This window comes from Equus caballus, chromosome 1 (genome assembly GCF_041296265.1).
Source record: "Equus caballus isolate H_3958 breed thoroughbred chromosome 1, TB-T2T, whole genome shotgun sequence".
NCBI classification, from domain to species: domain Eukaryota; kingdom Metazoa; phylum Chordata; class Mammalia; order Perissodactyla; family Equidae; genus Equus; species Equus caballus.
The window spans coordinates 152922447-152945237 of NC_091684.1; the positions used below are offsets into that span (position 1 = coordinate 152922447).

Consider the following 22791-nt stretch of genomic DNA (forward strand, 5'->3'; position numbering starts at 1 on the left):
GGCAGTAAAGAAACTAACTTGATAAAAAGAGGAAAAAGAAGCTAACATTGCCTGCTATGTGCCAGGAACTATGCTAAGTGTTCTCACATACTATCATCCTTGACTGCAGGTCTGCCCAAACCCAGGGCTGGAAAGGTCCAGATCTAGGATGAGCCTAGATGTCCACATAGGTACCCTGTAGGGTAATGCTCAGCGGAGTCTCAAGCTGAAAGCAATATCTGACGAAGACAACAGTGGTAGGCAGGCAGGATGGTCTGGGGGCAGGAAGGGAAGGTTAAATTCAAAGAGAACAAGACTCAATAATCTGAAAGAAAAGTGATAAAGTCTTATTTAGGGTAAAGTCCTTGCTTGTGGAGATAAAGGTATAAATAAAATAGATTTCTCTTCAGGGAGGACAAGCAATTTGGATTAAAGAATGAAGAATGTTTGGCTTTGCAGACACTGCTGTCAGTGCCACCGAGCTATGGTCAACCCCACTGTGTTCTTCCGACATTGATGTCCATGGCGAGCCCTCAGGCCATCTCTTTTGAGCTGTTTGCAGACACAGTTCCAAAGGCAGCAGAAAACTTTCATGCTCTTGAGCAGTGGGGAGAAAGGATTTAGTTATAGTTTCCTGCTGTCACAGACTTATTCCAGGGTTTATGTTCCAGAGTGGTGACTTCACATGCCATAATGGCACCGGCAGCAAGTCCACCTGCAGGGAGAAACTTGATGATGAGAGTTTCATCCCGAAGCATGTGGTCCCAGTTTCTTGTTCATTGCAAACGCTGGACCCAACACAAATGGTTCCCAGAACTGTTTTCATCTGCAGTGCCAAGACTGAGTAGTTGGATGGCAAACGTGGTCTTTGGCAGGGCAGAAGAGGAAGCCATGGAGTGCTTTAGTCCAGGAATGGCAGGACCATCAAGAGGCTAACTGTTGCTGACTATGGACAACTCCAGTAAATTTGACACGTTTTATCTTAACCTCTAGCTCATTCCTTCTGCAGCTCAGGAGAGCATCTACCACCCTCATCTGCTCACTATATCCTATAATCTTTGTACTCTCACTGCAGCTCTTTGGGTTCCATGTTCTTATTCCCTTCCAAATCCAGGTGCACTGCAGAGCTAAGTTTATGATTATGAAGTAAAAACTAAACAAAAAATGAAGAGTTTTGAGCCTGTACTAATGGAGAAAGATGGTACCTTGGAAGAAGAAAGCAAAATGAGTTTCATTTGAAGAGTTTAATGGGAAGAGGGATACCTAAGTACCTTCTTCTAGGTGCTGCATGAATGTTTGTACAGATGGCAGAAGGGCAGACAAATCAATTTTTAGTACAAGTGAAAAATTAAAAATCTAAATTTACACCAAGACTTTGGGCTTCAATGTTTTACTAATACATTACCTTGCCTACTGTTTGCCTGTTGCAGGGAGTGGTGGGTTAGCTGGTCGGGAAAAGCAGCTCTCAGCTTCCCATCCTACTGAAAGCCTTCTCAGGAGGTTGGGGTGGGGCGTTTTGGAATTTATGCCCTTAAATAATCTGTAAGTGTTCTCTTTCTCTAACTTGAAACTCAATTTCTCATTTCCTAGTTTTCCATCTCTTTGGGCTTGAGTACCAAATCTTTTTTCAGAATCAAACATAGTATAGCTTCTTCAATGATTCTGTGCTTTTGCCTGGTCAAAGGACATCTCTGTGGATAAAAGTGGAGTTTGTGCTCTTTAACTCTGTCGGGTTAACTTTCTCTGGCCTGGAGATGCAGAAATCCAGGGGCAGGGAAAGTGTACCATGGAGCTGCAAGTCTGTCTCACATGACTCACTCTGTGGGCTAATAAGCAAGGGATAGTTTTAAGCATAGTTGAGTCTAGATTTGCCTAAGGATGGTGCTTTTTAATTGAGTGGATGGGTGGGTGAGGCGAAATAAAGGGAGTGTAAATACCCAGATCCCACTTAAGGCCTCAATGGATGGACCCTTTCTTGGATTCAAGTCTTGCTTTAACTCCAAGTGCTTGTAGAATCTGGTCTCTTCCCTCCACACATTTCAGGGTTGGTCTTTTGTTAAACGCTGCCATACTATATATAAGTATTCTTAAAGCTCCATTGTTAGAACCAGCTTGGGAGTAGACGGTTGTCCCAAGCTCCCTTACATTGCAAACTTGGCATGTCCTTGGGAAGAGAAAGGAGAAAGCAAGCTCAGTTTTAGTTGGGGGATGTTTCTACCTTGCACATACTCCATTTCCTGAGCTGCACAGGCATGGCTTCTAATTGAGGGGGATGTAACTCAACAGGGTGGAGTCCGGATGCAGGAAGGAGGAGGATGGAAGTCAGTATGTTATGACTGAGATGCTTCTCCCGCCTCAGCTTTACTGAGATATCATTGACATAACATTGTGTAAGTTTAAGGTATACAACATGATAATTTGATATACATATATATTGTGAAATGATTACTACAATAAGGTTAGTTAACACAACATTATCTCACATAGTTACTTTGGATTTTTTTTGTGGTGAGAACATTTAAGAACTACTCCCTTAGCAACGTTCAAGTATACAATACAGTATTGTTAACCACAGTCATTATACTGCACATTAGATCCCCAGAACTTATTCATCTTATAACTGGAAGTTTGTATCCTTTGACCATCTTTACCCATTCCACCCTCTCCATCACACTCCCCCTCACCAACCCCTGGCAACCACCAATCTACTGTTTCTATGAGTTTTGTTTTTTGAGATTCTACATAGAAGTGAGATCATACAGTATTTGTCTTTTTGTCTGACTTATTTCACTTAGCATAATGCCTTCAAGGGTGAGTTCTTAATCTATGTTCTGAAAGTGAGATAAGAATATCAGCTCAGTTATCTGGAACAGTAACTGACACAAATACGTGTAATAATGGTCAAATGACTTGTTGGAGAACCAGAGCTTGGTGAGTTAGGTCTGGAATTGTATTGGTTCACTGTTCTATGGTTTCCTTAAGGTGCAGTATAGCTTCAACACCTGCCTTGGGACTCTGGCTGCCTTAACAGAAAAGCAGAGGACAAGACCTCTGAAATCTTCCACATGTGAGTCTGTCTACCTGTTGTGCGTGGCTTTCACTCCTAAAAGGAAATCAGCATGGAAGAAAGGGCAGTCAGGGGCTGGCCCGGTGGTGCAGTGGTTAAGTTCGCAAGTTCCGCTTGGCGGCCCGGGGTTCACCGATGCGGATCCTGGGTGCGGATATGGCACCACTTGGCAAAAGCCATGCTATGGTAGGCGTCTCACGTATAAAGTAGAGGAAGATGGGCATGGCTGTTAGCTCAGGGCCAGTCTTCCTCAGCAAAAAGAGGAGGATTGGCAGTAGTTAGCTCAGGGCTAATCTTCTTCTTCTTCAAAAAAGAAAGGGCAGTCAGTCATGTCTAAGAAGCAGCATGGTATAGTAAAAACAAAACATGAATTTTTGGAGGCAGACCAAATGAGAAAAAACCCCCCTAATTTTTCTATTTTCTACCTGTGTATTACTTACCTAGGGTCTACATTTTCTCATTTATAAAATGGGGATAACATCTACCTTTGCAGAGATTAAATATGACGGCATGTAGTAGCTGCTAAAAAATGCATGGTAAGTGAAGCCCAATATGTACTAATGCCCAGCATTTTAATTTCCATGCTTGGTAAGACATTTAAGTTGAAGATTCTTTGTAATTTCAGCAGGTGTCATAATTACTCAGAATAACAAAAGACAATGAAAGCATAATTGTAGTCATTAGTTATACACACTCAAATTATTTAAACAATCTTTCTAGTATAGAAAATTTCAACATATACAGAAGTAGAGAGAACGTGAAGAAGCCCCAAGAATCCACCATTCAGCTTCTACAATTATCATCCTGACTTCTCTTATTTCCTAGATACTGCCACAATCTATACCATGTTGTGATTCCAAATAACTCTGAAACAAATCCCAGATATATCATTTCCTCTTAAATATTTCAATGGCTTTCTAAAAGATTCTTGTTTAAAAAGCTTAACCAGGAGCTGGCCCCATGGCCCAGTGGTTAAGTTCAGCATGCTCTACTTCAATGGCCTGGGTTCGGTTCCCAGGTGCAGACCTACATCACCTGCTGGCGGCCAAGCTTTGGTGGCGACCCACACACAAAATAGAGGAAGACTGGCACAGATGTTAGCTCAGGGCAAATCTTCCTCAGCAAAAAAAAAAAAAAAAAAAAAAGGAAAAAGCTGAATTGACATTATTAACATAACAAAACATAACAGTTCAACAAAAGTAATATGATTTCCTGGAGCATTAAATATCCAATCAGGGCCAGCCCCGGTAGCCTAATGTTTAAGTTCAGTGTGCTCTGCTTCAGCAGCCAGGTTTGGTTCCCTGGCTTGCTTCCTGGGCAGGGACCTACACCACTCGCCTGTCACTGGCCATGCTGTGGCAGCAGCTCACATACAAAATAGAGGAAGACTGGCCATAAATGCTAGCTCAGGGTGAATCTTCACCAGCAAAAAAAGCCAAGCCAAAACAAAAAAATCCAATCAATCACCGGTGTGTAACACTAATTTACAGCCCATTAAGTGAACGAGTTTACACCAGCACCAATATACCACTTATTTCAATTCAGGAGACAGAAGGATTCCAAACTCCAAGCCGCGCCTGAAGTGCAAATTAAAATTTGGGAGTATTAAACAATTGAAGGATTTCCCAATAGTCACCTGCCATTCCTAAAGAGTTCGTGGTTTCCAAATTGCACAGGAACTGCACAGACAAAACGTTGGTTGCAGTTAATCTGAAGAAAGACAGGACATTATTAACAGTTAGGATAATTTTGTTGGATGGATCTTTATGAATCTGTGGAAAACTAGAGACACCCTGTCTTAGTCAACTCAGGCTGCCATACCAAACTACCACAGACTGTGGTTTAAACAACAGAAATTTATTCCTCACAGCTCCAGAGGCGGGGAAGTCCAAGATCAAGGTGCTGGCCGATCTGGTTCCCAGTGAAAGCTCTTGTCCTGGCTTGCAGACAGACTCCTCACTGTGTCCTCACATGGCCTTTCCTCTGTGTTCCAGCTGAAAGACCTCTCTCTCTCATAAGGCCACTAATCACATCAGGAGGAACCCACTCTCATGACCTAACTTAACCCTAATTACTTCCCACAGGTCCCATCTCCAAATACCATCACATTAGGGGTTAGAGGTTATGGACCGTAGGGATTCACATTCAGTCCACAGCAAACTGACAAATTTACAAAATGATTAAAAAATTTGAAAAGTCAGTAAACTAGCATGCCATATCTAACTCTTTTCCTTTCCCTGAGTTAATCTGACTCCAAGTAACTAAGATCATCAATCCTAGAAATCTTTCTTCACACTCCAATACAACCCCCAGTGCAGGTGGAACCCGCAGCCTAATACCCCCACTTTCCCCTCCCTGTGCCACCTTAGCACCAAAGCAAAAGTAAACAAAAATCATTTTCAGCTCCTATCATATTAGGAGAATTTTTAAGAAATGAATAATTTCCTCCCTCTTACCAGGTTGATTCTCTGCAATTCAAACAAAGGCTGAAGGATTTTTTTAGATCCTGCTAGGCTTGCAAATTTGCCAAAAAAAAAAGAAGTGTAGGTGGAGCAGTTTGTAGTCATTCTTGGCCCCTTTCCAGTACTGCTAGCTGCTTCGACTGCATAAGCAACCATGTTTTCACTAGTTGTGGGTGTGTAGCTGCAGGAGCTGCAGCAAAGAATTCCTGTATCCTGAACAAATTCTGAAAACTGAACCTCATTTCCCCCAATTTACCCAAATGATTTTGTTATTGATTCTGAAAATATTAGAAAGGACTCAAAATAATCTGCCATTCAAAAACTGGTAGGGAAAAATCCAAGAATTTGGTAGCATTCTAGTCTACCAGCAATGCTGTGGAGAAACATTTGGTACATGGAGGGCAATATGGCAGTAGCTATCAAAATTAAAAATTCATACATGCCCTTTGGCAGAGCAATTCCACTCTTGGAAGTGAGATGAGGCGTACTTAAATATAGAAGAAAAGAAGATGTATGTACAAAGACATTCATCCAAGCACTAAATAGAATACAAAAGATTAGAAACTCAATGTCCCTCAATTGGATACTGATTGGTTAAATAATCTGCAGGGGTAAGAAAAATGATACTTTATATGGAAAAGCCCAAGATGTCAAGTACAAAGTGCAGAAGAGTGTATATGGCATCGTTTCATAAAAATGGGGAAAAAGAAGAACATTTATTCTTTCTTACATGTATAGGCATGAAAAGAACTCTGGAAAAATACAAAAGAAAATAAGAGTAGAGGTTACCTTGGGGGTGGGAACTGCGTGGATGGAAGACAGTAGATGACGTTTGAAAAGTTTTTTGCACCAGTGGATAGACTATCTACTCAAATAATTAAAAAAAATCTGGCTGGAAGCCACAACCAACCAACAATTATTAAATGTCCACTGCCTTAAAATAGAGTAAGAAAATAAGGTTGCCCAAATGCCACCTTATCTCTGGGGTATAAAATATAAGATTGAGCGAAGTGGCCGTGCCTAATTAATTCCTGGAAATCAAAGTTCTTGGTGCCTCTGGGGAACTCTGAGATCAGTGACTTTGCCAAAGAATTTCACTTGCTTCTGGCTGTCTTCTCTTGATCTCAGAGAAGGGAGCAGACAAAGACAGAAGACATCATACTCCTGCAACCAATTTAAAATTCTTCAGTGTTCTGCCTGCCAAAAATGGACACATTATTCATCTGTAAATCTGAAAACATGCAGGAGGAAACCAGTAATTGTGCTGTGGTGGAACATTTTTCTTTTACTTTTCAAAACTTCATGTAAAAAGCTATTCAAGTAGTAAATAAATAAACTGTTTTAATAAACCTACTAGGGAAAAGTCTTCCTCATCGATTACAGTGGATAACTTTAAATTTTGAGGAGATACTGCTGCTTTCCAAAAGGTGTGTTCACTAACAAGCAGAAACTATCTTTCATTCTAAGTTTTAATGACCTTGGCTGGCAAAGCCACCTTGGTCTTTTCCCTTAGAATTTCAGGTGACTGAAGCTGCACTGTAAACAGTGACCATTATTACACAACTCTCCAGTGTTTCCCAACATGAAGGACCCACACCACTGGCGATACTCACGGCGGTTCCAGGCAGTACATGAAACAAGCGGCCAAGAACAGCAAGTCACTGTGAATCACAGAGAGTTACTCCCATCTCTCTCTCAAGCCTTCAGATCCAAAGCACTTGGCTGGCAAGAGTATTTAGCCGGGTTTTAATAACTGACTTTGTTTTCATTATACTAATTTTTACAGTTACCATCTCGACTTTTTTCTTACTGCCAGAGGTCTAGAACACCAACGTGTCTGGATTACCCACACTCACAAAAACACAACAGGAGAGTGCACGCACTGCTGCCCATGTTCCAGGAACCCCTTGGTCACAAAAATCCAATGGTCTTTTCTCAGGGCTTATCTTTCCTTGACTCACAGTCTCCCCCTGGGCTTCTGCAAGAGACACTTGGTTCTCCAGGAATGGAGTAGGGCACTGCATAAACTGGAGCCAAGCTGGTTTCAAACACTGGTTTTTTGTCTTGCTGTGAGTCTAGAGTCTGCTACACGAGGTCAGAACAGCCACCCTGGAATTTGAGGGGAATAAATGAGGTAACGAACGTAGAGCAGCTGGCACACAGTTTAACAGGGGCTCAGTAAATGTTGATTTCCTTTCCTTCTCCCTTTCCTTCTCTCCTTCTCTGTCCTCAGTACTCAGTTTTCCTATGTTCTCTCTCAACGATCTCATTCACTCTCCCGGCTTTAGTTATTACCCTTATGTGGGTAACTTCTAATTTCCTATCACCATTTCTGACCTTTTTTTTCAGAGCACCAAATCTTCAGTTCTGTGTCTGTTTCATAATTCCATCTTGATGTTCTGGCATGATCTTAAACTCAACATGTATAAAATAGAATGTCATATTTCTCCAAATCTGCTTCTCCTCTTGGTTTTTTCATTTCGTTCATGCTACCACCATTACCTTCTCCACTCTGGCTCAAAATCTCAATCATCCTTAACTCCTTCCCCATCACACTGAATCAGACATCAATATAAATTTTATATGGCATTTCAATAGCTTACAAAAGGTTACAAACGAAAGATTGTCAGTTTTATCAACCCCACCCTCCAGGTGAGAAAAACGAAATTAAGGTAAGTTAGGAGATAGGCCAGGTCATATGCTTAGAGAGTGACTAGAGCCTGGACTAAAAACCAGTTAAGTCTTGAACTTGGGGCTCCTCACTCCAACTGCCATGCTCCTTCACCTTCCCATACTGCCTCAGGTTCTGCAGTATTTTGTGCATCTGTCTCTCCTCTCCTTCACCATTGCCACTCCTAGAATTCAAGCCTACCTTATCTTTCACATTTGTAATGCATATATAGAAAGATGGGCTCAGTTAGCAAGTAGTAGTTGGTAGTGTATATCCAGCATTGCCCAGGGACATATTTTCTAACTTGTTAACTCCAGCAAATTTTTTTAAACCATTAGATATACAACACATACTGAAAAGTACACCCACCACAAAACCTACAGCTCATTGAATCACAAAGTGAACTCATGTAATTCCTACTCAAGAAACAGACATGGACAGCATGCCAGAAGTCCCCTTGTACCTGTCTAAGCATTACTCCCTCACCCAAAGCTAGCCATTTCCTTTCTTTTCTTTATAGTTTTTACTACCTAAACATTATGTTCCTAAATCTAGTTTGGTTTGCCTGTTTTTTGAACTTCAAATTTTCCAAAGTGGCTATACCAATCTACATTCCCACCAGCAATGCAGAGTTTCAGTTGTTTCAACTCCTGCCCAATATGTGGCATTTTCTGTTTTCCATTTTTGCCATTATTGTGCACGTACAGAAGTATCTCATTGTGGGTTTCTTTTTTTTCCTGAGGAAGATTAGCCCTGAGCTAACATCTGTGCCAATCCTCCTCTATTTTATATGTGGGTCACCACCACAGCATGGCTGATGTAGGTCCATATCTGAGATCCGAACCTGCGAACCCGGGCCTCTGAAGTGGTGTACACTGAACCACTACGCTACGGGGCCAGATCCTTTATTTTTTATTGATTTGTGATCTATAAAGTCTAGAGAGGAGCAAAGCAGACATAGTTCTATTGCAGAAATGAATGCATTTGACTCATGCTGTTAGAATACCACTAACTCCCCTTACTCTGGTCTCAAATTCACTAATGAACCTTCTGGAAGTAATGCAGTCAACTTCATGTATTCTCTCTTCCATTTTTATATGGAGGGAGAAACTGAGCAGAGTCCATTCTTCTCTTAGTCACTATAGTGCTAACTATAAAGTGAGAAAAGGCCTTTGGATTTAGGTAAGTCTTCTGAGAATGTGGTCCCTCTGACTGCCTTCACCTGAGTGCCTCTAGAACAGTGCTTCAAAAATTATCTGTGGTGAAAGATCATAGACAATTTTATAAAATATGAAAATAAATTACTAGGAAAGGGAAATTAAAAAAAACATATACAACAAATGAGACCAAAATTTTTCTTAGATCCACAGACATAAAATTAATGTTAAATTGCTATAAAACTCTTAAAATTCTTACTCTCAATTTCTGTAAATACCTTGCCATGGACCAATAACAAAGGGCATGCAGACTGGCACTGGCCTGTGGACCATACTTTTTGTGGCACTGCTCTAGAGCATTGACAAAAATCAGACTTCTGATTCTGAAGGGCTGAGGTCAGAGCCTAAAATGTGTGGACTCAACTGAAGGGTTGCTCTTGTTCCTGAGTCACCAGTTGGCCACCTAGTGGCCTTTTTCTAGCCTCAAGCACAAAGTTGTGTCACTTCCTGCTTCAAAAACCATCCTCTGCTTCCCTTGCCTCTAGGGTAAAATCCCAATCCTTTACAGCCTGGTTTCACACAACTTTTTAAATCTAATTTTCCAGTACTCTATTCCACTAGAGTGTACTGTCCAATATAGGAGCAACCAGTCACATGTGGCTATTGACCACTTGAAATATGGCTAATTTAGCAAATGAAATTTTAATCTTAACTTTAATTTAAAATTAAATAGGGGCTGGCCCTGTGGCCGAGTGGTTAAGTTTGCGCGCTCTGCTTCGGTGGCCCAGGGTTTCGCCTGTTTCACCAGCCTGGGTGCAGACATGGCACAGCTCATCAAGCCATGCTGAGGTGGCGTCCCACATGCCACAACTAGAAGGACCCACAACTAAAAATACACAACTATGTACTGGGGGGCAGGGGGTTTTGGGAGAAAAAGGAAAAATAACATCTTAAAAAAAAATTAAATTAAATTAAAAATCTGATACATAACTCAATTACTGGAAAAACTTTTAACTATGTTTGGAAAGACCTGAGTATGTGAAATCTACTTTTTAATTGTAAATTTTATGAAATCAAGTATTGAGATATGCTCTAAGTGTAAAATACACACATTTCAAACACTTACTTAGTAATGAGAAAAAGAATGTAAAACATTTAAAAATGTTTAATACTTTTCAATCTATATATATTTTTTTTCTGAGGAAGATTCGCCCTGAGCTAACATCTGTTGCCAATCTTCCTCTTTTTTTTCTGTAATGTGAGCCGCCACAGCACGGCCACTGACAGACAGTGCTGTAGGTCCATGCCTGGGAACTGAACCCAGCCCACTGAAGCGGAGCACACTGAACTTAACCATTGGGCCACCAGGGCTAGCCCAATACTTTTAAATATTCATCACATTTGAAATGATACTATTTTGGATATACTGAGTTAAATAAAACACAGTATTAAAATTAATTTCAACTTTTGTTTTTTACTTTGTAAACGTTAGTACTATAAAATTACGTATGTGGCTCGTGTTATATTTACATTGGACACTGCTGGCCTAGACAACCATGCCCCAAACCTAGGAATCATTCTTGATTGCTCCCTTTCCCTCACTCATGTTTGATTCTTCAGCAATACAAGCTGGGCCTAATCACAACATAGATCTTCAATCCATCCATTTTACCTCTCCTGCTACTATTCATGTTACTCCATTCCTTAAAAGCTTTCAGGGGCTTCTAGAGCACTTAAACTTACCAAGGCTACAAGACTTCATCTTCTACCATTCCCTTCTTTGCTCTCTAGACTATCCACAACGCCCTCCTTGCTAAACAAAACAAACTCTCGCCTTAGGTGTTGCCCTGATAGTCCATCTGATCTTGAATACTGCTTTTAACTCATTCCCATTTAGGTCTTAGTGAATACCTTCTCAGTGAGGCCATCTCTGACCAACAACCAAAAATGTGCCTGTTCTCTTCCCCAAAGAAAGGCTTTATCCAAATACCCTTTTAGTTTCTTCACAGAACATATTATGTAATATTCTCATTTTTTTGGTAAAACTTGTTTAGTCTGTTCCCTCCACTAGAAACAGGAGCAGGAACCTTACTGCTCTTGTTGCTGTTTAATCTGTTCCAGTGTGCAGAACAGACCAGTGTTCTTAAAACAACTTAAATGAATGAATACCTAATTGCCTACTACACATATCTGCTTGGTTAGCTCACAAGCACTTCAAATACTACATGGTCAAAAGAGAACCTTCTTCCTTCCCTAACATGTATGCCTCTTCTCTTGTTTCTAATCTCAACGAAGACATTACCGCCCTCCCAGCTGCTCCCCCAACAAACTTGGGAGTCATCTTTGACATCTCCCTCTCAGTCATCCCTTATTCAGTCAACCAAATCACCAAGCTCTCAATAACCACTTTGGTCCTATTCTTCACTCCTATTTGCCACTCTCTCAGTCCAAGTCATTACTCTCTCACAGATTACTGTTTTCTCCAAACTGTTTTCCATGCCTCTGATTTCTGTATAATGGTGATCTGCCTAAAATGCAAATCCAATTCCATGCTGCTTCTACTTAAAATCTTTCAGTGGCTTCCTCTTAGCTTTCAAAAGCTAATTTCTGCACACGGCGTTCAAGGCCTTCAACTAGATCTCTTCAGGAACATCTCTAGGTTCTCCTAAATAGCATTATGGTCTTCACCCAACAACCTCTCTGGAGTTTGCCTTCTAACCTTTGCACTTACTGCTTCCTCTGTTTGGAAGGCCCTTCCCCAATTTCCTTATTAAAGCTAATTGCTTCTCCAGTCCCTTTCCATTCCTCCCAGGTGAGTAGGGGATTCCACCCGTACGAGACTTCACAGTATTCAGCAGTCTACCCTCATTATACTACTGATGATGCCTATTTACTTGTCTGCATTCTACAGCGTGAGATCAGTGAGGGCAAGGATTCTACAGCAATCAGCTGAATGTTGCCTCAATGTTAAAGAAAAGCATATGACATAAAACTTCAAATTTTTATCAACTGAAGCAATGAAACTTAGATCAAAAGAAAACACAGAATATGGCTCCTGTGCCATTCACTTTGCTTCTATTTTAGGCACAATGCTTTAAAAAGTTACACAAACACTTTGCAAATCTTTACTACATCAATACTACAAAAGGATAAGTGGAGACAGAAAGAGTACTTATCTGAGGCCACACAAAATCAGAGGGCAAGATGGATTTAAGCTTGTCAGCTCTCCTGGATTAAACTCTGGGCGCTGTCTCAGATTTTCTCAACTCCTATACATAGGATGCCAAAAGTCGCACGGTTAGCAGGCGGGGAAAGTCATTCCTAGGCTCTTCTGTTAAAACCGGATCAGTGTGTTGGGTACGTTAGCAAATCATCCCATGTAAATTAAATTCCTAAGGCTTTTACTTTGCAAAGCCCCATCTCCAAATAAACTTTTGCTACTTTCTAAAAGACAACAAAAATCTTGACATTCTAGTCATGAAAAAACAGTAATCCAAGGGAAGATACAACGAGCACCTACTGGGGTCTACGAAGCACGAGACAGCACGAGAAGGCTAAGGGAATAAAAATGCTACAGGACTATGTACATCTTCGTTATAAACCTGACTGCTCAGGTTATGGGACGTGGAGAACGACCATCCTTCTTCCCTTGTACTTCTACAGCGACTCCTGTCCCCGTCTGCCTAGTTGAACCTAGGGCCACTTTAGGTTAAATCCTAGCCTCCCGGCCGCCCTTCCGTCTCCCAGGACTCGGCTAGGCGGCTCAGCTTAGTCTCGAAGGAGTCCGGATTCCCGGTCTCTCGGCGGTCACGTCCGGGAGACACGGAGGTTAGCGCCCGCACTTTAGCGCCCCAACTCCTACGCCCGCAGAAAGAGGCGGGAAGGCTGGGCGGCCGCGGGTCCGCTCCGCCGCGCACATGGCCGGCCGCAGCCTCCACCCCCGTGCCGCGCAGGCGCCGGGCGAGCCGGGACTTGCGGTCGCCGAGAGCGGATCATTCCGCCGCTTTCTTTGTGTGGCTTAAGCTCTACAAATGGCATATTTCCCTCCCCTCCGTTAAAAAGGAAAATCAGCCCATCTCGTCCCCTTCTTCCACCGGCATGGGGTCCGGGAGTGGGTGGGAGAGGGGTCTGCTGACTAGGATAGGGGCGGAAAGGCTCAGGCGAGGGGCTGACGAGGGCCGGGTCCGGGAGGGATGCTGGGAGCTTTGACTCACTCGCACACCATGTGTCCCTCCGCGCGCAGCACGGGGGACTTTTCGGTGGGGATTTTGGGCGCCGACCAGACGCGGCATTTTCGGAAAATAGCGCCCTGTGCAGCTGAAGCGCTTTGTGTGTAGCGGGGCCGCGTCAGCCCGGCCGGGTACGAGGCGCCTCGGGTCCCCGCACCACCTCCTGCTGCTCCCCCGTCGCCGCTCCCGAAGCTTTTCCAGGTCAGTGCGGGTCTGTGTAGGGCCCTGTTACCACCGGATGTGGAAGTTGATCTCTTCGCTGGTAAAAAATAATTCCACTTCCCCCGGAACCCAGATCATCCCCGCGATTTCCTGTTTATTGCATTAAGGCGCCGGGTTTCCGGGGCTCCTGGCCCCGCTTATTCCGCGGGGGTCGGCGGGGTCGGCCTGGGCGACCGCTCCGCCCGCGCCGCCGCCGCGCTTTGTCCGCTGGGCACCCCGCTTCTGGGAGGGGCGGGCAGACATGGTGGCGGCCGCCGCCCCCTCCTCGGCCCCGGCGCGCCGCGGCCTCCCCGCCAGGCCGGTCCCGAGCGGCGGCCCCGGAGCGGGGATGGGGTCGGGCTCGGGGCGGCGGGGGCGCGGCGGGCAGGCGGCCGGAGAGAGGCAGGCGCGGTCGGGCCTCGGCGCCCGCCGCCCGGGGAGCCGCCGGGCTCTTTGTCTGGGCGGCCTGACGGCCCCGCCGGGGCGAGGAAGGAGCGGCGGGGGCGGCCGGCCCCGGGCGCGCCGTGCTGCGAGGCCCGCGGGCCCGGGAGGCGCTCGGGCCACGGCGGGAGCGGCCGGCCGGGACAGCGTTAACGGGAGAGCCCGGCCCGGCCCGCGCGGGGCCGCCGCGGCGACCGCCTGGGCCGCGGGGACTCGAGTCCTCTGAGGGGACGAAGCCCGCCGCCCTGGACGCTCGGGACTCCTGCTCTGGGGCCTTGGCCGCCGGGATCTGCGGGTGCACGGCTTCGGGGAAGAAGTTGAGCGTTTTGCCAGGTCATGTCTGCCTGGGCACAGCTCATCAGCGTGGACTCAGTGGGTTTCGGTGAAGTCTCCTGCCGCGTTGAATCAGAGTATCTGGCCTCAAGGGTGCATCGTGCAAACTGAAACCAGAGGAATGAGAGAGGCCTGCTTTGTGTGTTTTCCCACTTTAAGCCTGTTTTCCGTACACATACTCTTGCTTTAAACCTGATTGGACTGTGGCGAGCAGACATCTGTTCCAAGGAGGGGCAGAGACCACAGTCCTTCTGCAGGGAGCTCGGTAATGTGGAAATATTTTAAGTGCTCTCTCCGGACACTGATTTGCCGTCTCGATTCAGGCAAGTTACTTTCTGAAGTACGATTTTTATCTGGAAAATGGTTTGATGTAGTCAGTAAATGATCCTCGTGAAAGTAGTTTGCCATCCCAGAATAAAAAGAGGCACTGTAACTTACTCTGCAGAAGTTGGTGGTCAAAAATTCTTTTTGCAAGTAGTTTACTTGAGGTCGCATATAGACCCACCCAGCTAGGTTTAAATTTCTTCTCGCTAACGTGTAACCATCAGCCTTGACACTTCCACTTTCAGGTTCAGACTTTGAATTTAAGGGAACTAAAGACGGCTTTATGTTTTTTTCTTAAATTTTCTCTTTTTAAATAGTTCTCCAAAAATAAATCCGTTACTTGTTAACGTAAGTCACATTTTAGGTAAGAGTGACATCGTTTTGCATTTTTACAAGTCTTAAAAGTCTGGTTTAATGGAAAACAGATTCTTAAATCTACTTATTTATTCAGTCTGTGTTGGTGTCACACCATGTAACCTCTGGAAAACGTTGTATACTCATGCCTTTTTTTTTTTTTTAACTGAGAAATGTGTCATTTCTATCCTTTCACCATACAAGTCAAATCAGGGTATTATGCAAGACACATTTAAAAAATATGGATAAGAATGTTGACTCCTGTACTTTTTTCTTGGGTTCTAACTTTTTTTTAACTTGGGATTTAGAAGCATGAGCAATATCACGAATGAAGATTGTGTAATCTGCATATGATCCTGGAGATTCAGGAACATTTGAAAATATTCTACAACTTATTTTTAGTGATGTACACAAGTTTGAATTTCGTATTAGATGTGCTTGTGAAAACTTGTATGTAAATATAACTTTTGAAGATAGGACACTTTCAAAGCACTGTTGGAGCTCCAGATTTAAAAGGAGTCCTGTAAGGAAACATTTGGTGAAACAATACTTTTGTAATGCCGATAGGTACCCTTATTGTTAACTTTCCTAACTTAGAGTTCAAGTTCTCTGTCACTTTGAATCTGGGTTTTCTAGGTTCGGGAACGGTTAAACTGTAAATGTGTGAAAATTTCAGGCCATACTTAGTTTGGTGTAATGGTTTTGAAAAGCAAAATTCATTTCCAGTTGTTTCTGTGAACTCTAGTCTGATTCTGTCAGTCTGTAGTTCTCTACTGTTCCATCAACAGGAAGCATCTGGTCATTCTTCATGTAATTGTTAGAAAATGCCAGGTATATTTTTGATGTTTGCTATTCAAATGCAAATAAATATCAGATTGGATCTTGATTAATTTTACTTGATTTTGGTTTGTCAGTCTCACCCCCAACCCCCCACATCTCTGAGATATAGTTATAATGAGCCTCATCACCTGTAGAATGGACTTTTTTGTTTTTTTCCCCTTGAGTACCTCATCAGTTACTCAATGGTAACAGGTAAAGCAAACGAGTCATAAGGAATTCAGAAGTTAATTACATGAAATTTTGAATCCTGAATTCATTTTGCGGTGCAATGTCCCTTTGCAAATAGCCAGAGTATAAAGGAACTCGCTGATTGACTCCATCTCTTCTCTATCTCTTTGCAAACATTAAAAAACAGACCCAAACAAAACCTTAAAGTTGAGGACAACTTAGTGTTCTAATGAGTCATTACTTTGGCCTGAGAGCTTTCCAACCAGTAATCATATGTTTCTATAGCATTAATGTGTCTATCTTGGGACACTATAATTAGCGTTATACTTTTGTAAAGATGTTTGTACCATCATGCTCTTTAGAAGGTAAATCTATTAGTTATTAGTATTAAGGCTGTGTGTTTCCTCACAGTCTTGACAACAGTGCTCTGCACAGAGAAGATGCTTTGGTGCAATCAGCTGTCGGTTCAGTTGTTGGTGGGCCGGTGCACCTTTATTTGGGCTAAGCGTGTCCATGACATAAATGGGGAGGCTTAAGCATGAAGTGATTTCTCCACTGAGGGTAACTCCATATGTAGGGCCATTGATACATTTGGAAATAGAAATCTAAAACTCTTGGTTTTAATTCTCTTACTTTTTAATGGGAATAATTGTAAAGGCTGGCAGTTAGGGCCCAAGGTGCGAAAGTGCAAATAGAGAATGTGGAAAAGACTTGATCATTTTAGCTGATTGTACAGTTAGTATGAATCAACACTAGGGCATAATTTAAAATACCATTTTGACGTTGGTAGAACAGCATGTAGAAAGAGCAAGGTGTTAGCCCCACTTTACTTTGTACTGACTGTATTATACCTGGGGTATCATGTCAGCTTTTTAGGTAGCATACTATCACATAATGAGTGGGACCTTACATCAGTTCTCAAACTTTATATCAGAATCACCTGCAGAGCAAAAATACGGATGCCCAGGCTTAAGTAGGATAGGACCTGGGCCACTGTATTTTTCTCAAGTTCCCCAGGAGATAGACACTCAAGTTTAAAAATCACTAACTATAGAGCACATCCAGAGTATGTTGGTCATTGGAGGAAATGGAAAGGAGGAAAGGTTGAGAAATGTGATGTTTGGCCCAAAGAAGAGCAGCTTGTTTAAGAAATGATAGCTGTCTTTAAATATTTGGAGGTGTGTCACAGAAAATCAGGTTTGATCTGACCAGAAGGAACTAGGATCAGTGGGTAGAAGTTAGAGGAGGCAAATTTACAACATTCTTCCAAGAAAAATTGCCTCAAAATGGAAAAAATATAATGGGTTGTTTTGGGTGGTAGGCTGTCTGCTCTCACTGACCGTGTTCAAGGTCAGGACTCTAGGGTAGAGGAATTGATGTGCTGAATGAGGATTTAGGCCGGGTGTCCTTAAGTTCTCTACCAACTGAGATTTTATGAAATGTGTCTAGATTTGCAGGTACAAAAGCAGAAGAGCAAAAGCTAATTGAGTGAAGCAAGCTGGTTAGCTTAACTGGATCATAGTGTTCACCTTGGATAAAGGGAAGTGAGAGAGCTACTTGATGAGGGCTTTAAACCAAGCAGTAATTGGGCAGACTCAAAAGCCTTAAAAAATGAGCCTGCTTGCTCTTTTGGAAATTCCCATTTAAGGGAATTTATCTTGATGTAATAAGGATGCGTGCAAAGACTTAGTTGTGAGGATGCCAGTTGCAGCATTGTTGATAATAAAAGCAACATTTGACTCCCCCGTTAGTCATTGAAGTGGCTAATGTTATCCCCATTTTTCAGAAGGGAAAACAGGCCTAGGGACCTGAGCGAGCTTGCCCAAAGCAGGCTTAGTAAGTGGTAGAGCCAAGCCGTGGATCCAAGCAGTCTGACTCCAGAGCCAGTGACTCTTGATCACCATGCTGTAAAATTATACCCAATCTAAAATGTTTCACAGTGATTGTTAGGATACATGCCTGCAGTGACACTGCCTAGCCATTAAAGTGGTGTTAGAAGAATGTAAAGAGGTGAAAAGTGGACTTTTCATGTATATGCTAAGTGAAAAAATAGATTTAAAAACAAATATATTGACATCTGGAAGGATATGTGCCAAATTGTTAAGTGGTTATTTCTGAGGCTAGTTTTATAGGTGATTATTTTCTTCTTTGCTTATCCAAATTTTCCAACTTCTACAACAAATTTTATTGTGTATTATTTGTAATTAAAAAGATATTAGAATGTTATATTTCAATAAAAAAATTAAAGATACAAGCATAGGCTGAGGAGTTTGGATTTTATACCCTGCAGTTTTTACAAGCCGACTTAGGAATTTCACATAAATGAGAATTTGTAAGTGCATGAAGTGTTTTGTATTTTTTAAAGTTTGATTTCTTGTCATTCTAGAAGTAATGTATTAATTAAATAGAGAAAAATATCATTAACTCCTATCACCCTACCATAATCAGTTATCTATTTTGTTGTGTTTTCTTCTTCTTACATGTAATATTTTAAATGTTGTATCCATCCCAGCTTAGTCACTCTCTAGATGTGTGACTTTAGGCAACTTTCTTAGTCTCTCTGTGCCTCAGTTTCCTGCTTTGTAAAATGGGGATAATTATAACACCTACCTCATAGTGGTTGGGAGGATTAAATGAGTTACTGCATATAAAGTGATCAGAACAGTTTCTGACATAGTTAATAGCTCAGTGTTAGCAATTATTATTATAAAATCATAGTCCACTAAAAGCCTTGGGGTTTTGGAATTAAGAATATTTGGGATATAGGCAAGGTAATAATGTTATGTAACCTTTCAACAGAGTCCAGTGGAGCATCCCTCTTCAAACAGGTTACTATTTCCGCAGCAAAATGTATGAACGTTTACACTAAATGGAATAAATAGAGAGTATAAATAACTTCCTGTTTAGTTCAGGTAAGGTTTTACTGCCAAAAGAGTTATTTTGGGTTTCAGAGGTTTTTGTATTTTGGAATTGCACTTAAGGAACCTGTAGGATATTTACTCAATTTTGAGTCCTATTTTATTTTAATATTAAATTATACACCTTTCATGTTATGTAGTTTTATAATCCATGGTAATTTAAAAAATAAAAAACAGGAAATGTTCACTTCTGTTTCCTTTGATTAAAAAATATGCTAGACCACCAGTACTGCTGATTTTATTCCATAGTGTATAATCTTTTCTAAAAGAGGCTTGAGGGCCACCCCTGGTGGTTTAGTAGTTAAGTTGAGTGTGTTCCACTTTGGCAGCTGAGTTCGGTTCCCAGGCAGGGACCTATACCCCTCGTCTCTCGGTGGCCATGCTGTGGTGGTGGCTCATGTCCAAAAAAAGAGGATGATTGGCAGCGGATGTTCGCTCATGGCAAATCTTCCTCAAAAAAATAAATGAATAAAAAATAAGAGGCTTGAGAGTTTCTCTAACCCGGTTAGCTTTTTTCTGCCTCATTAACTTGAGGGATAAGACATTTCGACTGTGCTGGTTTACTGCAGCAGTGATTCTTTGAAGGAGATGAGTGAGAGCCACCATGGTATCTCTCTTTAATGTACCTTTCCCTGTTGTAGATGTGGATACTGAGGTGGATGTTTACCCGAGGTCCCAGTATTAATTCTAGAACTGCACAATGGAATTAGGTCGCTTCCTCTCATAGTGAAGTTATTGGATGTCAGCCCCTTTTGACTCCTGTACTCCTTTGTGTCTACAGCACTTACCATGTATCCAAACAGGAAAAAAATTTAAAGTGCTTTAGTTTGTTCCAGTTGCTGTAACAAAATACCAGAGACAGGGCAGCTTATAAATCACAGAAACTTATTTCTCACAGTTCTAGAGACTGGGTGATCCAAGATCAAGATGCCAGCATGGCTGGGTTCTGGTGAGGACCCTCTTCCAGGTTGCAGTCTTCTCTGTTGTATGTTCATACCGTGGAAGGGGCAAGGGAGCTCTCTCGGATCTCTCCTAATAAGACCATTAATCTGATTCATGATCTGCCCTCATGACCTAATCACCTCCCAAACGCCCCGCCTCCTAATACCATCATTTTGGGCATTAGGAAGAGTTCATCATACAAATTTGGGGGCGGAGGGAGACACACAAACATTCAGACCATAGCAAACAGTATGGTGTATAAGTGAATGATCTAAAAAATTTCCCTGACAGCCTAACTGGCTAGTGTGAACTCTTTTCTCTTTGCCCATGGGATTACTCCACCTTTGTTCTTTTATCCGTTCTTTTCGTAGGGACCCTCAGTTTCTCTCCCTTAGCTTATTCCTGTATGCATTAGGTATAGTGGGAACTTGACATCAGTCACTGCTTTCATGTTTTACTGGGCTCCTGTTGTCAAATCTTTCTACCTCTGTTTCCTCTGCTGTTGCTCACAGGTTGCTGCATATTTGTGGAGGAAGGTCGGTAATTGTGGACATTTTTTGGCCGCTATAAATTTATGCTGAACAATTCAAATGGGCCCTTGATAGTTCTTGGTGATCATTTTATTAATCTCATATTTTTCTCTTGTCTCATACATCTTTCTCTCTCTCAGAAGATGCCATTGACTTCTACTTAATTGAAAAAGAAAATAGAGTACAAGCTTGCACATTTTCTTCATTGTCACCATGACAAAATCTCTTCTTTCCTCTTATTTTGTAAAGTGAAAGGAAGAGGAATCTTTTGCTGTTCCAGGAATCTTGCTGCCACACTTAACCTTTTCTCTCTGATCACTTTGGTCATTATCTGCAATGGTTTTTCCTCTCTACCTTTGAGTATGTACAGATTTTTCTTTTTGGGGAGAAAAAAAATCAACTTGATTATTGCTACAGTTCTTTCTAGCTGTCTCATTTCTTTTATTTCAGAAATTTTAAGACCGTAGTTAAAATTGCTGCCCTCAGCTCTTTTACTACTTCTTCCCTAACTTACTGCAATTCTGTAATGTATTCTGATCATTGCTTCAGGGGACATCCTTCTCACCAATGGTATTGGCTTCATCCTGATTTTATTCAGGCAGAATGTGTGTATTACTGTTGATTTCTACCCATGCTTCCTAACATTTCTTTCCTTGCCCTTCATAGTATGCCATCCTGCTTTTCCCTTTCTGACTACTACTTTTCTATTTTCTTTGTTGTTACATGATCTTCTTACTACTATCATTATTCCCCTCAGTACTTGGCCCTCTGCTCCTCTCTGTCTTTTTTCAGATGGATGTTTTGTATGCTGATGACTCTTAAATGTGTACTCTCCAGGTTTGTATCTCCAATAATTTACCTAATATTTCCATTGGGAGACTCCATTTCCATCACTTTTAGATTTATTATTACCCAGCTTTCAACCAACTGCATTTTTCTTTGTTAGTTTTATCATCTTCATGCTTACAACTTAAAGTTGTCTGTGATGCATGTTTCTCCTTATTTTTTTTCCTTTTTTTGTTGCGGTATAATATAACATTATATTAGTTTGAGGGATACAACATAGTGATGTGACATTTGTATACACTGTGAAATGATCACCACAATAAGTCTGGTTACCATCTGTCACCATATAAAGTTACAAAAAAATTTCTTTTCTTTCCTTTATTTCTTATATCCGTCCATCAGCATGGTTCTTTAGATTACTCTTCACTGCATCTCAGTTTGCCCTGAGATTCTGCATTGTCAATTATTTGCCCTTTCTAACTTTAGAGTCTCCTTCCTCCTCCAGTCCGTCCTGCATATGGCTGCCAGAATAATTTTCCTGAAACTTTTTGAACCCATTGCTACTAAACCTAAGCAGCCAGAGGAGAGAACATGTGCTGTTGACCTTTGCGCTCTCTATGTGCCAAGCACAGTGAAGTGAACTTGTGCTGAATAAATGTTTGAATGGATCACCATTTGCTCAAAACATTGAGTGACTCCCAATTGTCTGTAGGATAAAGTCCAAGCTCTACTTTCTGGCTTTCAAACCTTTTCATTATTATATCTTCTGCTGCTTCAGCCATATTCCTTACTCCTTAACATTATCAAGTCAGTGTTTCCTCTATAATATACCATGTTCAGGCACAGCTCTGTGTGTTTTTCCTTTTCCTTGCCTGTCAAAGCCTATTCAGAAATGTTTGCCCTGTGCCAGGCACTGTTCTAATCTCTGCTGTTAGAGTAATGAACAAAACAGAAGACAAAGTCTCTGTTTTCTTGGAGCTGACATTCGGAGGGCGGGGGAGAAGGGGCACAGTAAACAGATATCAGGTGGTAATGAGTTCAATGAAAAGAAATAAAACTGGATAAGGGGATAGAATGGTGGGAGGTGGTTGTTAGTTTAGGTGGTCTGGGAAAGCTTTCTCTTTGGGTGTCTTGGAATGAAGGAGTAAACCATGCAGTTATTTAACTGAAGAGCTTTCTAGGCAGAGGAAACATGTTCAAGACCCTACGTGGGGACATGTTTGGCTTGTTTGAATAATGGCTAAGACTTGTGTGGCTAGAGCAGAATGAATAGAGTGACAGATGAGATTAGGGAGATAGTGGGGAGCCAGATTATGCTTCAAATGTTAAGTCTCTCATTGAAGAAGACTTTCTTGACTATATCATTTTGTTTAACTTAAAGCTTCTCTA

The 22791-nt window shown here is 42.0% G+C and overlaps 1 protein-coding gene, 1 long non-coding RNA gene and 1 pseudogene across 13 annotated transcripts in view; 2 read left to right on the top strand and 1 right to left on the bottom strand.

Moving 5' to 3' along the window:
• The first annotated feature begins 463 nt into the window (after positions 1–463).
• Positions 464–944, top strand: LOC111767802 (peptidyl-prolyl cis-trans isomerase A pseudogene; annotated as a pseudogene).
• An 11379-nt stretch (positions 945–12323) lies between these two features.
• On the bottom strand, positions 12324–13287 carry LOC138917941 (uncharacterized). Its single transcript, XR_011426634.1, has 2 exons — positions 12857–13287; positions 12324–12605 (listed from the first exon to the last, which is right to left on the bottom strand). It is a non-coding gene; the product is annotated as an uncharacterized lncRNA (long non-coding RNA).
• Positions 13288–13298: 11 nt separating this feature from the next.
• The window catches only part of GABPB1 (GA binding protein transcription factor subunit beta 1), a 63675-nt gene continuing 54182 nt past the window's right edge, over positions 13299–22791 (top strand). For 4 of the 12 annotated variants that reach the window (XM_023637036.2, XM_023636834.2, XM_070263014.1 and 1 more), the window contains exon 1: positions 13336–13766. The gene's annotated coding sequence lies outside the window, so the exon portion shown is untranslated. Of the gene's footprint in view, positions 13767–14333; positions 14864–22791 lie in introns of those variants that run through there. The other 8 variants (XM_070262972.1, XM_070262723.1, XM_070262893.1 and 5 more) reach the window with 5 other exon arrangements.